Raw genomic sequence first — 17,722 nt, 5'->3', positions numbered from 1 at the left:
AGCCCTGAAGTTGTCACAGAGGGGGTAACAAGGTGACTTTTTCTGGCAACGAATACTCTCAACAGGAGGATTCACCCCAAGAGATAAGAAGGACACGCGACATCAGTGGCACTGGCTGCTCGAGTCTTCAGCTTTAAATTACCATTTCAGATTTACATATGCAAAAATATACAGAAAGCGTGTTTTTAATGTACCTCCACATACATAACACGTGATTTAACAGCGACTCTCTCTAGACCGCACTCAGCCTCAAGTTTTGAGATGGGTGACCCAGTCCCTGCCTCCCACTGCTGCTGCGGGGGACTCAATGGGACACGTGGTGCCCAGTCCCCTGATGAAGATGGGCCTCCATTCATATGCCAAACCTACAAATTTATAAGCCAAACCTACAAATTTATACACTAAACCTACAAAATGCTCCTTGAGAGGACGGATCTGATGCTAAGGGAGAATTTCCTGCGCTGGGCCATGGCCACGGCCCCCAGTGTGTCACCTGAAGGGCTTCCAGCCTCTCCGGTTGCTGTAGCGCAGCGCTGGGATTTCACACTCGCTGGGACCCTTCCACAGAGAAGAGCTGGGACGCGGGGCCCTGGGACAGGGACACGCGGGGCCCCAGGACAGGGACACGGTGCTATGAGAGGAATTCATGAGATGCAAATGGCACAGCAGGGAAATGCAAAGCAGGGCCTGTCTGCGGAATCCCCATGCGAAGTCCGAGGGACCTGGCTCTTGCATTCCTCTGTGGCAGCGGACGCTCTTATCACCATCCACCAACGCACTGGGATCGTTCCCGTTTTGCGGAAAGCAAGCAGGGACAAAGACATTCCAGTTGTCAACCCCTGGCTTGCTTTTGTGTGCGCTTTCAGCCTTAAGGCCAAGATGCTGCTGTTACCTGAGAAGCCAGATTCCATTGAAAAAGATGAGTATTTCCAAACCTCACCGGTACGGGAACACCTTTGAGAACACAAACTCTAAAGGCTTCAGCCAAACAAACGGAGCGTGCCCGCATCTGTATAGGCCGGAAGGCAAATGCAAAACATCTCACAAAATTCAAATATATTTCGTGTCCCTTGGGACAGCAATATTGAGAGGTAAAGAACCAGTTTGATGTTGGGTTTTTTTTTAAAATATGAACTAAGACTTTCAAAACGAACCAGTAAGTGTCAATGCGGGAGCCACCGCATTCCGTTCCCCACGTCAGATCGCCCGCACCCACAAATTGGTTCTAAAAGTGTGGCTTTTCCTTCAGCCCCTCTCGGAGTCAAACTTTGCTCATCCTTGGCTCCCTCAACAGAGAGGGAGACCATCAGAGCCTGATTCAGCCCATCCCGAAAGAGGTGACCATGGGAGGGCCTCCCGAGATGCCTTCCCTTCCACACCGCCTGCCTTCCACAAGATGTGCAACTTTAAAATAAAACCTAAGATTGAACTATTCTTAAACTGACTGAAGCAAACTCACACCGAAAAACCAAACAGGAGAGGCACAGAAGGAACCCCAGCCTAAGGGAGCTCCAAAGCTTAAGGTTCCAAAGCTTAAGGCTTTGGACACTGATTTTTATTTATTTATATTTTTTTTTTAAGCCAGCAATTGCTCTCTATTCTCAAATGATTTGTAACCGAGAGGGAGAGTTGAAAAGTTTGGGCAGAAGCGGATGAAAAAAAGCCTTGAATAACCAATGAACCTGAAGCTGAGCACGGTCAGTTTAAGGATATTCCAAGCCCCAAAACATAATGTAAAATTTTAAAAATTATAATTTATTCCACTTTGCTCTTTAATTAGTAAGATTTGCCTCTTTCAATAGCAAAACCAAAAAAAGACTTTAGAGTAGTATCTAAGTCAAAGAATGGAAAGATTTAATCAGACGGCAGGAACTCACGCTTGAAATAGGCACACAGACAAAATCCTGCTTTAACAGGAGATGAGTCTTGTTTCACAACGTACTTTATTCAAAACAAACAGGAGAAACCAAGGCAAGAATAGACGGCAGATGCTTAAAAATAGGTCTTCTCGCAATTTTCCCTCGTTTCTAAGCCCGACAAGAAAGCAAGCGCGGGGATTTCAGAGCTCTGGCGAACTAAAGGGCTGAGCTGGAGTTGAAATCACCCCCCCAACACACACACACACACACACACACCCCCGGTAAGACCGGGAGGAGTGCCCGGGGATGGGGGGGAGAAGGAGGCGACACAAAAGGTAAAGAAGCTTTTTAAGGGGCAGGCAGAGGGGCTGGCTGCCCCCCCTGTCCCCTCTGCCCGGCTCGGGGACCGGAGCCCGCCGGGCTCTGCACCAGCCCAGGTTTGTTGCTGAACCGGACCCCGCTGCTGGGAGCGGGGGGAGGGCGGGGGGGGATGGGGGGGTGGGAAAGGGAAAACACAACCCGGGGAGAAGTTGGGGACCGGGGGGGTGGGTGGCTGCCCGCTCCCCGCTCCCCCCCCCCCCCCACGCCGGTTGGGATGGGCGTTGGGCGGGCAGGGCGCGGAGCGGGGCTGCGGGCGGTGCCCCCGGGGAGGGGTGTGTGTGAGGGGAGGGGGGGGGGGGTGGTGGTGGTGTCGCCTCCCCCGCTCCGCCCGGCCCCGACGCCGCTCCCAACTTTCCGGGGGCGGCGCAGGGAGCTCCTCCAACCCCGGGGGGTGAAAGACGAGGGGGGAACCGCTCTGAAGAGCGGGTGGGACCGGGCCAGCGGAGTGGGGGGGCCGCCCTCCGCCTCACAGACCCCCGAAGGCCTCCCCCCCCCCCCTTCCTTCTCCACACACAGAGCGTGTCCCCCCCCCCCACCCCGCCGCGGGCCCCCTTCAGCGGGCGGGACCCCCGCGGCCGGGCCCCCGCTCACCTGCCCTCCCCGCCGGGCGCCGCGGGCTGCGCTGGGCTCCGGCCGCCGGGGCCGCGCGTTGCTGCCGTTGGCAAGTAACAGTCTCCAGGGCTACGGTCACTATGGCGCCTGGCGCCGGGTCTCGAGGCAACTGTTGCTACCCTCTCCCCCTCACGTCACCGCCCGGCCCCGCCCACCCCGCCCGCGGCGATTGGCGGAGCGGCCGTCCGTCGGTGGAGGGGCGGGAGGAGGCGGGGACGGGCCAATGGCGGAGGGGAAGGGGCGGGGCGAAGAGTTGGCGCGCGCTTTGGCGCCTCAGCCGCGGGGCGGGCGCGGGAGGCCGGGGGGGGGGGGGGGGTTGGGCGGGGGGAGCGAGGGGCCGCCGTGGGACGGAGCGGGACGGGGACGGGGGGGGGGGACACGGGGACACGGGGCGGGGGGGGGATACGGGGCATGGGGGGGGGGGGAACGGGGCAGGGGGGAGGGGCATAACGCAGCGATCCGGTGAGGTCCGCGCTTTGAAACGGGGGAAAAAAAGAAGTAGTTAAATTTCCCCCCTATTAAATATTAATATTTCCTATTAAATATTAATATTTAATATTTTAAAGTTCCCGTGGCCGTTTCTCCGAGTTTCTCCTTACCTGAGCTCCCCGTGACATCAAACCGTTTCCATAGCAACCGGCTCTGAAGTCACAGCTCTGAAGGGGGGGGAGGAGGGGGGGGGGGGGGAGCTGATGGAAAAACCGGGCTGGGGGGTCCTGGTTTAGTGCAAATTATAGAAATATAAGTGAATTGCTGCTCAGCATCCCTACGCACGGGTATGTGCTCCCACTTCCCGCCCTGGCGCAGGTGGAATGAGGCACCGGCAACCCCTTGGAGCCCAAAAACCGGGGGGTGATGCGATGGGTGAGGGTGGAAGCAGCAGCATCCTCCCGTGACACCAAGTTATGGGTCTCGCAGCAAACGCCTCCCGATGGAGCCTCCGTCACGGGTTTGAAACCATTGGTTAAGTCCACAAAATGCTGGGCTCCAGCCCCGAAGGGCTGCAGCCCCCCCAGTGGGTTTGCCATGGAATTCTGTGCGGAACCGGAGCGTGGCCGGAGGAGACATCTGCCAGTTGGATGGAACGGCTCCGTGTGCCAGCCCGGAACGTGTGCGGGATCCGCTCACCCCGCAGATACAGATATTGGCACACGCAGCGTGACAAGGCTTTGGGATGCTCCCGGGAGACCTTCAAGCCCCTTCCAGTCCCTCAAGGGGCTCCAGGAAAGCTGGGGAGGGACTCTGGATGAGGGAGGGGAGCCATAGGAGGAGGGGGAAGGGTTTGACACTGAAAGAGGGGAGATTTAGGTGAGATCTCAAGAAGAACTTCTTTGCTGTGAGGGTGGTGAGAGCCTGGCCCAGGTTGCCCAGAGAAGCTGTGGCTGCCCCATCCCTGGAGGGGTTCAAGGTCAGGTTGGAGGGGGCTTGGAGCAACCTGGTCTGGTGGGAGGTGTCCCTGCCCAGGGCAGGGGGTGGCACTTAGGGGGGGCTTTAAGGTCCCTTCCAACCCAAACCAGTCTGTGACTCTGAGATTCTATACTGCAATGGGGAAAACCCACCACAGTTCATGGGTGGGAAGAGAGAAAACGAAGCCCAAACTACAGCCTCTGGACGCGGAGAATTGCAAAAGCAGCAGGTCCCTCGGCTCCGCTCTTTCTCCCCTTAAATGAACATCCCGGCTGCGTCTGAGGCTCACGGGGAGAATACACGGTGAGAATCCGTGTTATCCAGCACGGACATCCCCTGCTTCCATACCTGGGAATGCCTCAGGCTGGAAGCTCAGCAGATTCCAGGTGAGGTTCCCTTGAAATCCCTTCCCTGAGTGATGAGGAGAGGCTGGAAATATTGTGCTGGGTGAAGAAGGGGATTTGTAGCCTTGAGCTTACTTTTCCAGTTGGGAGACGAATGAATGCCAGCGCTCCCCCTGGCAGTGGCTGCTGTCCTGGACTCACACAGACTTAAATCCATCCATAAGGGAAGCCTTTATTCCTTCATTTGGGGGGGGGGAGGGTGGTGGTGCGAGGGGCGGGAAATGGGATTTTTGATAGTGGGCATCACAAATTCTGCCCCTGCAGGGTTGGGATGCTCCTCTGGATACACATTCCTATAAAAACAAATCAGCATGTACAAACCTTTCCAGGCAGGTAAAGCAACTCCCTTGGAAATTAATAGTAAGTGGTTGCAAGAAGCCCAGCTCGTGCTGAGCCATCGTGTCCCGGCCTTTTTGCAAAGAACGGCCAAATCCTCTTCTTTTCTGGCATTTCATGCCGGCTGAGTTTTTGCGTCTGGCCCTAAGAAAGAGACAGTGGAGGAAACACGGACACTGCTATTAGTGTGATGATTTTTCCCTTTTTCACCTTGCATTTGTAACAGGTGATGAATTTAAACATATTTGAAAGTTAAGATGATTCGGTTGTTCAGATTCTGAGAGGTTTCTCTTCGCAACCAAAGGGTCTTGATAGCGTGATGATGATGATGATGATGACGATGAGCCTGGTCACAGCTTTGTGGTTATGGCTTAATACAGTTTTTTGTTCCTAAAGAAGAAATTATGAATGGAGGGATAAAGAAACCCTCCCACCGGCACCCATCAACCTCTGGCTGCTTTGGAGCCAGCTTGCCCCACGCAGAGTTAACCCCATCCTTTATCCCAGGCATTTCTCGGAAGTATAAAATGCCGGATAGATCCAAGGTGGCTTAAGACACTTTCTTTAATAGTGGGAGAGGGAGATGCTCTGCTCCCCACGGTCTCCCTGTTTATTTGAGTTCTGAAAACCAACACGTGCTCGAGGTCGGTCCCAGTTCCTCTCTCCGGGTTTTGAAGGCAGGTGCTGCCAAGAAAAGCTGCACTTTTTTATAAAGCTTTTCGGAATACCTTCATTTGTGGGGGATTTTTTTGGGTCCCCCCCAGCCCATTAAACCCAGCAGAATCACCACGTGCGCTTTTCAATCGCTTCGAAAAATCCCCGTTGGACATTTCAAGATTTCAAGGCTCACCTTATTGACATGCAATAAAAAGCTTTTATGATGTATTTTGCTGTAGCGTTTTCTGAAAAGTATGTCCCAGCCTAAGCCAAGGAAGTGTGTGGAATTTGTACCCATGGAGACTCCAATAACACGGCCAGCTCCAAATCCCACAGGATTATTAGTTTTCTTACCTAACGTATCAGGAAAGGAGTTACTGGAAAAGGGAGAGGCAGAGAGAAAGTGACGGAGGGAGGCAAGATAAATCGGGGAGACTGGGCTTACTGGTTAGCATGTGGTCTGTCTGCAGGTTTGGGGTTGGTATTCCTGCTCTCCATACGTTACTACAAGATTTATACTGGAAAAATTCCCAGAGTTGTGTGTCTGAGCACCAAGGACTTGCCGGGGGAGATTCTGAGATGCTCCAAAGAATAATGAGTCTGTCTCTTAATGGGTTGTAGACCCTTGGGCTAAGGATATTTAAAAAGATCAACCTTTAGGTGATGGTAGCATTGCTTAATAAACAGTAAAATAGAAAATAGAGAGGGAATAGTTTTTGAGACATCATCTAATGCACAGAAACATCCACTTTTACCATGGGAAATGGAGACCAGATTAATATATTTTTCTTTATAGCTCCTTCTGATGTGTTTGAAGGTTGTTCCCATTTCTTCCCTCAATCTCTTGTTTTCTAAATTAAACAATCTTCTGGTTTTTCTGTAAGAAAAATCCAGGCCTTTCCTACAGAAGCACTACATAAATAGTTATTTTTGATCCTGCATTACTGTGGTCACTTTTTCGTGCTTAAGAACCATACTTCACATTTGGCCACGTTGAATTGCACCAGGTTTATTTTGAGTCATCACTCAAATTTACTGAGAGCTTAACGAAACCCTTCAGAGGTGCCCCCAGTCCTTCCCAGTTTAGCATCACCTGCAACGTGGCCTTGCAGACCTGTTACGGCTTTTGTTTTTAGGGCACGATTCCCCACTGCACAGCATCTGTATGTCTGCGAAAGAAACATAAAACACATTTGTGTGTGCTCTTATTCTTTCCAAAATACCAATTATTGTACGAAACCCAAAGCAGAGGTTCCCTCTCACGCCTTACCCTGCCGGCAATATCCTGAAATTCTCGATAAAGCCCCGCACACAACCTTTGATAAAGTCCCACAAACCCTGGAAGTTAGCCAGTTCCCTCCTGGGGACCCGAGGAGTAATCACAGGGCTGATATTTTTAATTAAGGGACCCGTCTGACACCTCTTGCGTCAAGCTGATCACTGGAATTAATTTTTCCTCATTTCTTGCAACCTGTGGCATACACCAGTTTTCATCCCTGTAACCAGTGGTGTCCCCCAGGGGTCAATACTCGGCCCAGTCCTGTTCAACATATTCGTCAATGACCTGGACGAGGGGACACAGTGTCCCCTCAGCAAGTTCGCTGATGATACCAAACTGGGAGGGCTGGCCAACACTCCAGAGGGCTGCGCCGCCATCCAGCGTGACCTGGACAGGCTGGAGAGCTGGGCAGAGAAGAACCTCATGAGGTTCAACAAGGGCAAATGTAGGGTCCTGCACCTGGGGAGGAAGAACCCCAGGCACCAATATAGGTTAGGGGTGGATCTTCTGGAAAGCACTACTGAGGAGAAGGACCTGGGAGTCCTGGTGGACAGCAAACTTTCCGTGAGCCAGCAATGTGCCCTTGTCGTCAAGAGGGCCAATGGCATCCTGGGGTGCATCAAGAAGAGCGTGGCCAGTAGGTCGAGGGAGGTCATTCTCCCCTTCTGCTCTGCACTGGTGAGGCCACAACTGGAATACTGCGTCCAGTTCTGGGCTCCCCAGTTCAAGAGAGACAGGGAACTGCTGGAGAGAGTCCAGCGTAGGGCAACTAAGATGATTAAGGGATTGGAACATCTCCTTTACGAGGAAAGGCTCAAAGAGCTGGGGCTCTTTAGCCTGGAGAAGAGAAGGCTGAGGGCAGACCTTATCTATGTTCACAAGTACCTAAAGGGTGGGTTGAAGGAGGATGGAGCTGGACTCTCTTCAGTGGTTCCCAGTGACAGGACGAGGGGCAACGGGCACAAGCTGGAACATGGGAAGTTCCATTTAAGTATGAGGAAAAACTTCTTTCCGGTGAGGGTGCCAGAGCCCTGGAACAGGCTGCCCAGGGAGGTCGTGGAGTCCCCTTCTCTGGAGATCTTTAAGACCTGCCTGGATGCAGTCCTGAGTAATGTGCTATAGGAAATCCCACTTCAGCAGGGGAGTTGGACTAGATGATCTCTAGAAGGTCCCTTCCAACTCCAACAATTCCGTGATTCCGTGATCCCTCTGTGCAGTATTGGGGTGGGTCTCGGGGAAGGAGCTGGATTTAAATCTTAAATCTTTTAAATCTTAATCTTTTCTGAAGAAAGCTGCTGGTAAAGAAAGAGAAGAAACGACGACTGCTCGCAGAGCAGCGCGTTTGCTGCAGCTGTAGCAGATACCCACAGGAGGGCACGTTCCTCAAAGCAAACGGGGATTCAGCTCAAATGCAATCCCACTCAGAGGATCCATCCATTGGACTGGATTTCAGTAAAGGGAGATTTTGATAAAAACTAGTCTTTTGATAAAAACCCGTCTTTTGCAAACCCCCAGCAAAGTGGGATCCTTTGAAATGTCATGTTTATCCGTGAAAAATTCTGTTGGTTTGGTTGCTGGTAACGGAACCTTAAATGAAGCTATTCCCTTGGATTGTTTTACTGACAAAATGAAAAAATTCCCAGAGGATTAAAACCAAACTCAAACAAAAAATTGCCTTTGGGGTTTTTTGCTTTAAAAAAAAAAAAAAAGTTTGCTTGTGTTCAGCCAGTTTTCATGGGGAAAATCCCTATTTTTATACAGTTACCAGCACAGCACTTCCCCACCTGAAAGCTTTCTGTGTCAGGTTCCCCCCTGTATATCACTGATATATCAATGTATATATCAATATATATCAGTGATATATCAGCAATATATCATTGCTGAGGGATATCTGTTGAGGGATATTAGTTGTTTAGTGTAAATCACACCATATTATGATCCTAAGTAATTTATTCTAATTAAAATTTACTTATTTACGCTCAACAACTAATATCACTTAACCTCTCAGTGTCTCTGCTGCAAAATATAAGGAGCCTGGACTGGTGGCTCTCTGTGTCCACTGTATAAACAGCATCATCCCACACAAGCTAAGAAGAGGATGGATTTTGCAATAATGGATTTTCTTTTAATATATCAGTGATAAAATTTAACTTCACAATGATTTCCAAGTGTGATGCAGATGGGGTAGGTTCTGGTTGTGTAGGCAGGTAGAATCATTGAGTCACAGAATGGTTTGGGTTGGAAAGGACCTTAAAGATCATCGAGTTCCAACCCCCTGCCCTGGGCAGGGACACCTCCCACCAGACCAGGTTGCTCCAATCCCCCTCCAACCTGGCCTTGAACCCCTCCAGGGATGGGGCAGCCACAGCCCTACATCGAGGTAGGTGCTCAAGAGAACCATTTGAGAGTAAATCTCCACACCAGCTCCTCCTGAGGAAACTTCTTCAGAGGGACCGAATCAAACCAAAGTGATGGCTTTTCCACGTCCCTCGAGCTCTGGAGCATATGGATAATGCCGGGGGAGAGCCTGCTCTGGTCACAGCCCCAGGAGCATTGTCTTCTGCATCACACGTGTCTGAATTTGCTGCTGGACAGACAACAACCCTCTTCAGTGCTTTTGGCTGGGCTTAAGAGGAGAAATCTGTTGAGTGCGGTTGTGCCAAGGCCAAGCTGGAATTTCCCGGTGGCACCGATCCCCCGCTGCCCACGCGTCTCTGCAGCAGGAAAATGAAATCCAGGCGGCTGCTGCTCCCCTGGTCCAGGATGCTCTGTCCTGTTCCAACAGCATCCCAGAGCTCTGCTTTTCCTCCAGCCTGAAAGCAGACAGGGGGGAGCTGAAGAACGAAGAAAGAGGGTTCAGCCCTTCCCCTGCCCTTTCTTCTGTCTCCCTTGGGTGGCAGCAAGGATCCCAACAGTCCCCGGCAAAGGTTTCCCCGCTCGCTGTTTTGAGGACGTGGACTTTGAAGGGGTTACTCTTCCCAGCCTCATGTCTCCCCCCTAACAAGTTTTTAGCACAGCTAGAAACTCAAACGCTCTCTTCTCCACCCCGCCCCCCCTCCCCTGGACATTTTCTTTCTGCAGAATTTAAGGACTAAGCATTTATCTGGAGTGTTACCTGTTTGCTTTGGCCACAGCTGTCTGGAAATTCTGCAAAAAGCACTGGTTTTCATGGAAAAACCAGTGTATGTGGGGTTTTTGTGTGCCACTCCCTGCAGGGAGCTGTAACCTCCTGAGCTCGCGGGAGCTAGAGGAGGATGTGTCCCCAAGGTGGATGTAATCAAAGGTGGTCATATTGAAATAACTGAATCAATAGAGCTTCTGTCAACACGACTTTTGTGTGGAGGCAACATCTGTGTAATTAAACTCTCGGTGAGGGAATAACCCTGGCGTAAGGTTTCAGTGGAAGCTCTGTACGACGCAGAACTTCTTTTCTCCTGAAGCATGTTTAAATGAGTCTCCTCCTGTTTCCCAGAAAACCACCGGCACTAAGGGCGATGGGGAGGGACAGTGGAACCCGCAGCCTGGGAGGGGGTGACAGACAGGGTCAAGAAGCCAAGGGCCTGGGTGATGTGACGGGAAGGGATCACAAAATCAACAAAACGGCTTAATCGGTGTCACCTTCAGCATTTGCATGTGAGCAAAGAAGTGCTTATAAGACACCGTTGTGGAGAAATTCCCAAAACCATTTCTAGGAAGTCATGGTGCTGGAGTTCCTTTCTGAAGTGCCCAGTTAAAGCAGCAGCACGGGGAACAAACGGGAGGAGCTGGAGACCTGTGTGCAGGGTCTGGTTGGGATAGCGGAGATATGGTGGAGATGTGGTGGGATGGCTCCCATCACCGGAGAGCGGCAAGAGGGGGATACAGGCTCTGCAGAAGGAGCTCACCTGGGGATGGGTGAGGATTCAAGAGGAGACAGGTAAGGGGTGGCATCATAGTTGTTACAGGCTGCCTGACCAGGAGTGACAAGTGGCTGAAGACCTCTACAGACAGGTAGGAGCAACCTGGTGCTCACAGGTCCTGGTCTTCATGGGGGACTTCAGCTCTCAGGACTTCAACTGTCCTGAGAGCTGCTGGAGGGACAGTACAGCAGGGCACAAACTCCAGGTTCCTGGAGATCTTCCTCAATGATACCTGCTGGGGGTGAGGCCAAGGAGGACCTAGTTTATATTTCCAAATTCAGACAGTGCAGTGATGTTCTCTGAGAGTGGAGAAAAAGAAACCCCAAAACCAAACCCCTGACCTCCAAGCTGTCACTGCTTCCAGATGCGTGAATGCAGCTATGCTGGCAAAAAAAGTCCTGGTTTGGGGTTCTTTCTTCTAGTTAATACTGACATCAGCCAACTTCTGGTTGAAGATGTTACAGTTTGTTGTCTCCTGATAGGTGGGGTTATTTCCCCCACGTCTCTCCTGGCAGACCAGCGTGTGTGACCCCTGCCCTGGCCCCGGCCACGCAAAATCAGTCACCACCTCTCTCTGTGGCTTCCACTAAGGCAGTTTGCCTCCCAGAATCTGATACGCTGGTGGAAAGATCACTGCCCTAAACTCTCACCACCTTCTCCTGCATTTTGGGGGTGGACGTTACCAGCAGTGAAGTTGAGAACCGATCGCCGAAATGGCTATCGGGCAAAATCAGCCACCCGAATTTAGACACAGCATTTGCATGATTTAAGCCGTATCAGTTGCTTTTGCCTGCGATGATTTAGCAAACGCTTGTACATCAGCAAATGTGCAGGGCTGATGATCAGCAGGTGTGGGTGGGAGCTTGGGGAGAGGACTTCATTCCTCATCTGCTGGCTCTGAGCGCACTGTGATCTCCTCATCTCACTCCTCATCTGCTGTTCAAGATGCCCGACTGCACGCGGGGAGGTGGGAAGAGCCGTTGGGTTTCCGTACCAGTGGGCTGCTGGAAGAAGGATGGCAGCAAACCGCTCCAGCTGTATTTAAGGGAGGTACAGCTGAGTCTTTAAGGTTTTGATGGACAGGCTGCAGTGAATTGCCGTGTCCATCCTCACCTTTCCATTCCAACACTCTTCCAAAAGCCATCAGCTGCCCAGCAGTGCCAAGAGAAAGCTATGGATGCTTCTACTTTGGCCACCTCCATGCAAAGCCTGGCTTTGTAGCCTCGACAGGCAGCAAAGTAAGTCTTTGGGGACAACAAGAGGCAATAACGACTTCAACTGCTATGGCATGATTTCTTCGAGCCCTTGGACGAGGGACAATTGTCTTCTACAAAACAATCCTGGTTGGGAATTGTGTTGGGGTGGTTGTATGGGCAGCGCTGGCTGTCCTCAGGACGAGGAGCGACGGGGCAAAGGCCACACGGCTGGACACAGTGCGACTCGTGCTGACCCTAGTTAGGGAAGGATTAGATGGAAAACCAGACCGTGGGAGGACAACTACCTTCTGTCTGCCTACTCTGTGAGTGTTTTCAGTGTTTCAGGTCACTTCTTCCATCCTGAACTGGGGCAAAAAGTTGAAGTCTTACAGAAGTTCAGAACCTGAATATTAAACAGAAAGGTTCAGCTGGTTCCTTTTGGGAAGTTCAACACGCTCATGACTCTGAGCATTTTAAAGTTCTGTAACTTTTTTACTACAGGGAGTTTATGTTTAAAAAAAAAGCAGAAAAACATCAAGTAGCCCTGTGGATTATTAACATTTCCGCCTGAATTGCAGGTGCATAGGTCTCGCACCGCACTCCAATGACAGTCAACCATCACAACCATCATCATCAGCTCCTCGTATGGTCTCACAGGGCACGGCGTGGTATCTGAGCCCGGTGTAATCAGGCGATAGAGCGTGTTTACTCTCTCTGACTCTGGTTACACATTCATCCCTTTCCTGGTTACACCACAGTTTAAACGGGGAGGGCAGACAGGGCACAGCCTTGTTCTGCTTTGGGCTAGACCTGCCTGACAAATATTGTGACACCATTGCCACAGAGTCCCTTGGCTTGGGGACGGGGAAGCAAACCCACTGTCCTCGTCCTACAGCAGCCAGAGAAAAGATCTAATTCTTCAGTTTATTGAAGTTCCAGAAACACAGCTCTGTTTTTCTGAGCTGCTGGAAACAATTTCCCTCTTGCATGTGCAATTTCTGCATGAATCTCCTTTTGGAGCCAACGGCTTTCCATCAAATTCTTTTTCAAAAGTGGAATCACCCGTGGCATAAATAGCATTGCGATTTGGGTTTAGCTTTAACGGTCAGAGGATATAGGCAAGACCTCCGAAGTGAGGTGATATCTAGCATCAAACTAAGTTATTATATAAGCTAGAGATTCTAATTCTCCACTGCCTTTCACACTTTATAAATGCATATGCCATATACTGAATGTTGCATGTTGTGTAAAACAACAAACACCCTTGGCCTGTACAATGTTGTTCCAAAACCCACCAACATGCAGGTGTTAATGAGCATTAAAAACATAAAAAGGTGTCTGTGCCTATGACAGGGCAAATGCTGTTTGCTCCGGTTTTATTTATGAGAAGAAAACTGCAGAAGAAGTCTTGTTATTACAGACTGAGGCAGATAAAGGTCAATCATCAGCTGGTGCGTTCTGGGGAAGACTCCTTGACCTTGCTAAAGTTGTGTTGATTTGTGACAGCTGAGAGAGTTGGACTGGAATCTCAAAGTTAATTTGGGGAGGGTGCAATTTTAATGTGTGTGTGTGTCTCATTTATTGTGTGTGGTGGGTTTTGGTTGGTTTTTTTTTTTGCTTTTGGGTTTGTTGTTTTTTTTCTTTTTCCAGCGACACCTACACCTCTTTGCTGTAGACCCTTTCACATGACCAGAAAGATGATGCAAGTCCTTGGTGGGAAAGATGACGTGAGCTGTTTAGTTTAGAAACGACCATGCCGTAAACAGACTCTTCTGCCTCCCTTCCTTCCTCGTGACGGCATCTTCACCAGTGCATTGTCTCAGTGCCTTCCTTCTCCTCTTGTTGCACTTCATGTGGAAATTTCTGAAGGAGTGAATTGCCCCCCCCACCCCCACCCCGTTATCTCTCAAGTCAATGTCCTGGGGTGCAACGGCATCTTGGGTTGAGTCACTGGCTCCCAGTGACTCTGGAATTGGAAATTTGGGAGAGTTATCAGAGGAATGCTAGCCCAGAATAGCTCACAGATCCAATGCCAGGGCTGGATGGGAAGGGTGGTAAAAGCGAAAAGTTGTGTAAACTCTCTTGGGTCATGCAGGTGGGCAGATGGGACTTGTTCCACACGGGGAATGACTAAGCTGAAGAAGAAACTTATTTCCACTCTCTCTCTGCATCCACAGTTGTGGAAGAGATGATTCTTTGCTTGAGATAGGAAAGAATTTGCAAATGGAATTTCTTCTGTCTCACCAGAAAGCAGAGTGATGTTCTGCAGGTGACAGGAAACCTGTGGCCGAGATGAAGAACGCAGCTCTCGGCAGAGCCAGCCTATGCCTCGCCGACAAACCAGCCCCTCTCAGGAAGCACCATTCTGTCTGTTCACCAGCTTTTCTAACCACGGTTGGGTGATTTGACATAGAATCATAGAATCGTCTGGGTTGGAAGGGAAATTTAAGATCGAGTCCAACCATTAACCCAACACCACTACTAAACCATGTCCCTCAGCACCACGTTGACCCATCTTTGAAATGCACAAGCCTAAAGTACCACGTCCCCAATTTGCATTTATCCTGGACCTTGTCAAGGCACTGATCCTACCGATCTTGTCTCGTGAGGGACACCTCTGTCCTCGATGGCATCTTCCTCCCCCTTAGTCTTCTGCTGCAGCATGTTAAGTACCCGCAAATGTCAAGGCAGGATAGAAACATGAAGGAATCAGAGAATCATTTATGTTGGAAAAGACCCTTAAGATCGTGGAGTCCAACCGTTAACCCAACACTGCCAAGTCCACCACTAAACCATGTCCCTCAGCACCATGTCCCTCCGGGATTGTGTTTATACTCAGGAAAAGGTGACTCGCATCGCAGTGGTCAACAAGCTGCAACGTCCCAGGCACAGACAGCGAAGATGCTGCTGTCCTACTGGAAGGGATCCGTTAGCTGGAGGTTTTATCGAAATCGTGTCATTATCTGCATTTTCAACTCGCTGAGATATCTGGGTATTCCTCACCATAAAATTTACCGACAGGAACAAAATGGATTCTGTGGAGTTTTCGGTCCTCCCTCCGAGGTCGAGCCCGTCATCAACAGAGCTGGAGGCTGCGGGACCTGCAGCCCTCTCCCCCCTCCCACAATCGCCCGTCACAAGCACAATTTAAAGGTAATGTCAAATTTGGATTGCTAAGAGCGACTCTGTAACGGAAAGGCACCTTCAAAGGGGAAGGTTTTTTAGCGTTTCTTGAATATTCCCCATTTGCCCAATATCTCCTGGAAGCTCGGTCCAGTCAGACTCTGTCACCAAGAACTACTCCCCACCCCCCACCCACCACCACGACCTGCCTTTTCTGGGGGCAGCGGACGTGGCAGTTCTTCAAACCCGAGTCAGACTAAAATTATAACTTTATTTTAGCGTTTGACGATTTATTCGATTTGGAAAATCTATTATTAACGCTCTGACGCGGGCTGATCGTTTAGGCAACGGGTTTCAACGGGTAGGTCTGCTTTGCGGAGCCGACCCCAAAGGCACCATCCCTCCTTATCTGCTCCTTTACTGTAAAACACCGAAGCCGGGCTTTGGGTGTTGATCTTGGCAGGGAGCGCGCACAGGGCACGGCTTCTGCAGAGCTGTGGCCATTGGCGCCGGATGAGAAACTGGCTTTTATTCCCTTTGAAGTCCCAGAGACTGAAAAATGTCTGTGCAGACACTGTACTTTTATACTATTATACTTTTCTGCACTTGCCTCTCTCCTCCCTGTAGCCAACAAAAGAAGGACTAATCTATTTAATACCTTTTTTTCCCCCCTTTTTTTTTCCTTTTCCCACATGCCAATGTATATAACTCATACTGGCTGTGATTTTCATGGCGTGAAAATTCAGTAAGATCAATCAGGAGCTGGTGATTGGAAAAAATGATACCCGCAAAGACTTCCCAGTCCTTCCCAGCCTGGCCAGAGATGGCTAAAATTCACCCCGGGCCAGCGATTCTGGACTGTGATAATATTTCCTGGAGCTGCTCAGGCCACTCTGCTCTTGGTGCCTGGAAAAATGAGAACCTGGGATTCCACTCGAGTTAATTACTAGTAAATATAGACCAGCACAGGCGATACTCGACACAGGGAGCAGTCACCCTGGTGCACTCGCTAGTTCGAGCTTCACAACTCCAAGTTTGTTTATAAAGGGCTGGGCTACCATCAATCAATTATAAGGGTTCTTGTAGTTATGCCAAGGTATAAGCTGATGCCCCGCAGGCAGCGAGAACGGTCCCTCTCCTCCCGTGGCAGAGTCGCCCGAGGACCATCTGCACTTATCTTCGCTCCTCTCTGGTCCTTCACCAGTAACGTGGTCCCCTTTGGTCCCAGAACCGAGGGGGGGGTTTCGCAAGCGCACCTTGGTAGCGTTGCAACCTCAGTTGGACACACAAGGACGCCGGGAGCACAAAAAAGCAGCTCGCCCAAGGTAATTTGTTGGCTGCGGGCATCGCCAGAAATAGAACCGGTTACTCCTGCCACTTCAGTTGACCTTCGGGTCGCGCCACTGAAGCTTTTTTTGGTTCGCTGACGACGACGTGCCCCTTGTCAGCAGAGCAGGGACCGGCCAACGACCGAGGCAGGACTGGAGCAAGAGGGTGAGGGGTCTGCTAAGTTTACAGATCTCACCAGCTTTCCAGATGCTGTTTCTATCCTTGCTCTTCAGAATAAATTTGCCGTCTGAGCAGAAAGGGAGCCAGGCAGGGGGGTTTTGGAGAGGCTGCAGAGGGGAGCAGAGGTAGCTGGGGCAGGGAGGGGAGCGCGGGGGGGGCTGCGAGGGAAGGCTCAGACCACAAGAGATGGCGAAGAGCAAGAAGGGGTGGGTGCTTGGACCCGCAGACGGCTCCCGGGGCTCACTCGGCATCTGACCGGGCTGCTGCTCGTCTGCAGCTGCAATATCCTCAGCGCTGTCGTGTGCTCTGGACCTGCCGCTGCTCCAGCTGCGGCCCCGAGCTTCTCCGATGACATATCCCTTAGGTTTGCTCATCAACTAGATGGCGTAAACCATACCTTCCCACCCCACGCGAGTTGGGAATAGCTCTGGGCGGTGGGGGAGGGAGAGAAGAATTCACAGGGAAAAAAAAAAAACCAAACAAACAATGTTTAGGAACTCTTGCTCCGCACTGGCAAAATAGCAGCAATAATTCATTTGACGGATACAGCTGTTTTGCTGAGAGGATAAACAAAACTCTGGCTTTCCTGCAACTTTATCAGCTAGAAACAACTGAGAACAGTTAGACCATCTACGTGACCTCTAAAAATATAACCCCTAAATAACCTCTAAAAAAAAGAAATTAAAAACTTTTTTAAAACTTTAAAGAAATTAAAAGCCATCGGACTTCAGTTTAAATAAGCAGGACCCAGGGAAGGCAGGGGATGGTGGAGGTGGCACCAGGTCACAGGTTCTGCCCCGGGTCTGGTAACGGGGCGCCCGTTGCTGCCACGGCCAGAACGGCCCCACGTTCGTGCCCGTCACGCTGCTCACGCAGACCCAGCCCATTTCCTTCGCTCGGGCTGATCGGAAACCATCTGCGGTGGGGCTGGTTTTTCGGGGCCAGCCTCCCCCTCTGCTGCAGCACCTCCTTTCTCTTCCTCTTGAAGAGGGCCCAAAACTGGACACAGTACTTGAGGTGGGCCCTCACCAGCGCCGATCGCTGCCCCAGTCCTGCTGGC

The sequence above is a fragment of the Numenius arquata genome, chromosome 25, assembly GCF_964106895.1.
Source record: "Numenius arquata chromosome 25, bNumArq3.hap1.1, whole genome shotgun sequence".
Taxonomy (NCBI): Eukaryota; Metazoa; Chordata; class Aves; order Charadriiformes; family Scolopacidae; genus Numenius; species Numenius arquata.
This window is presented reverse-complemented; position numbering follows the sequence as displayed.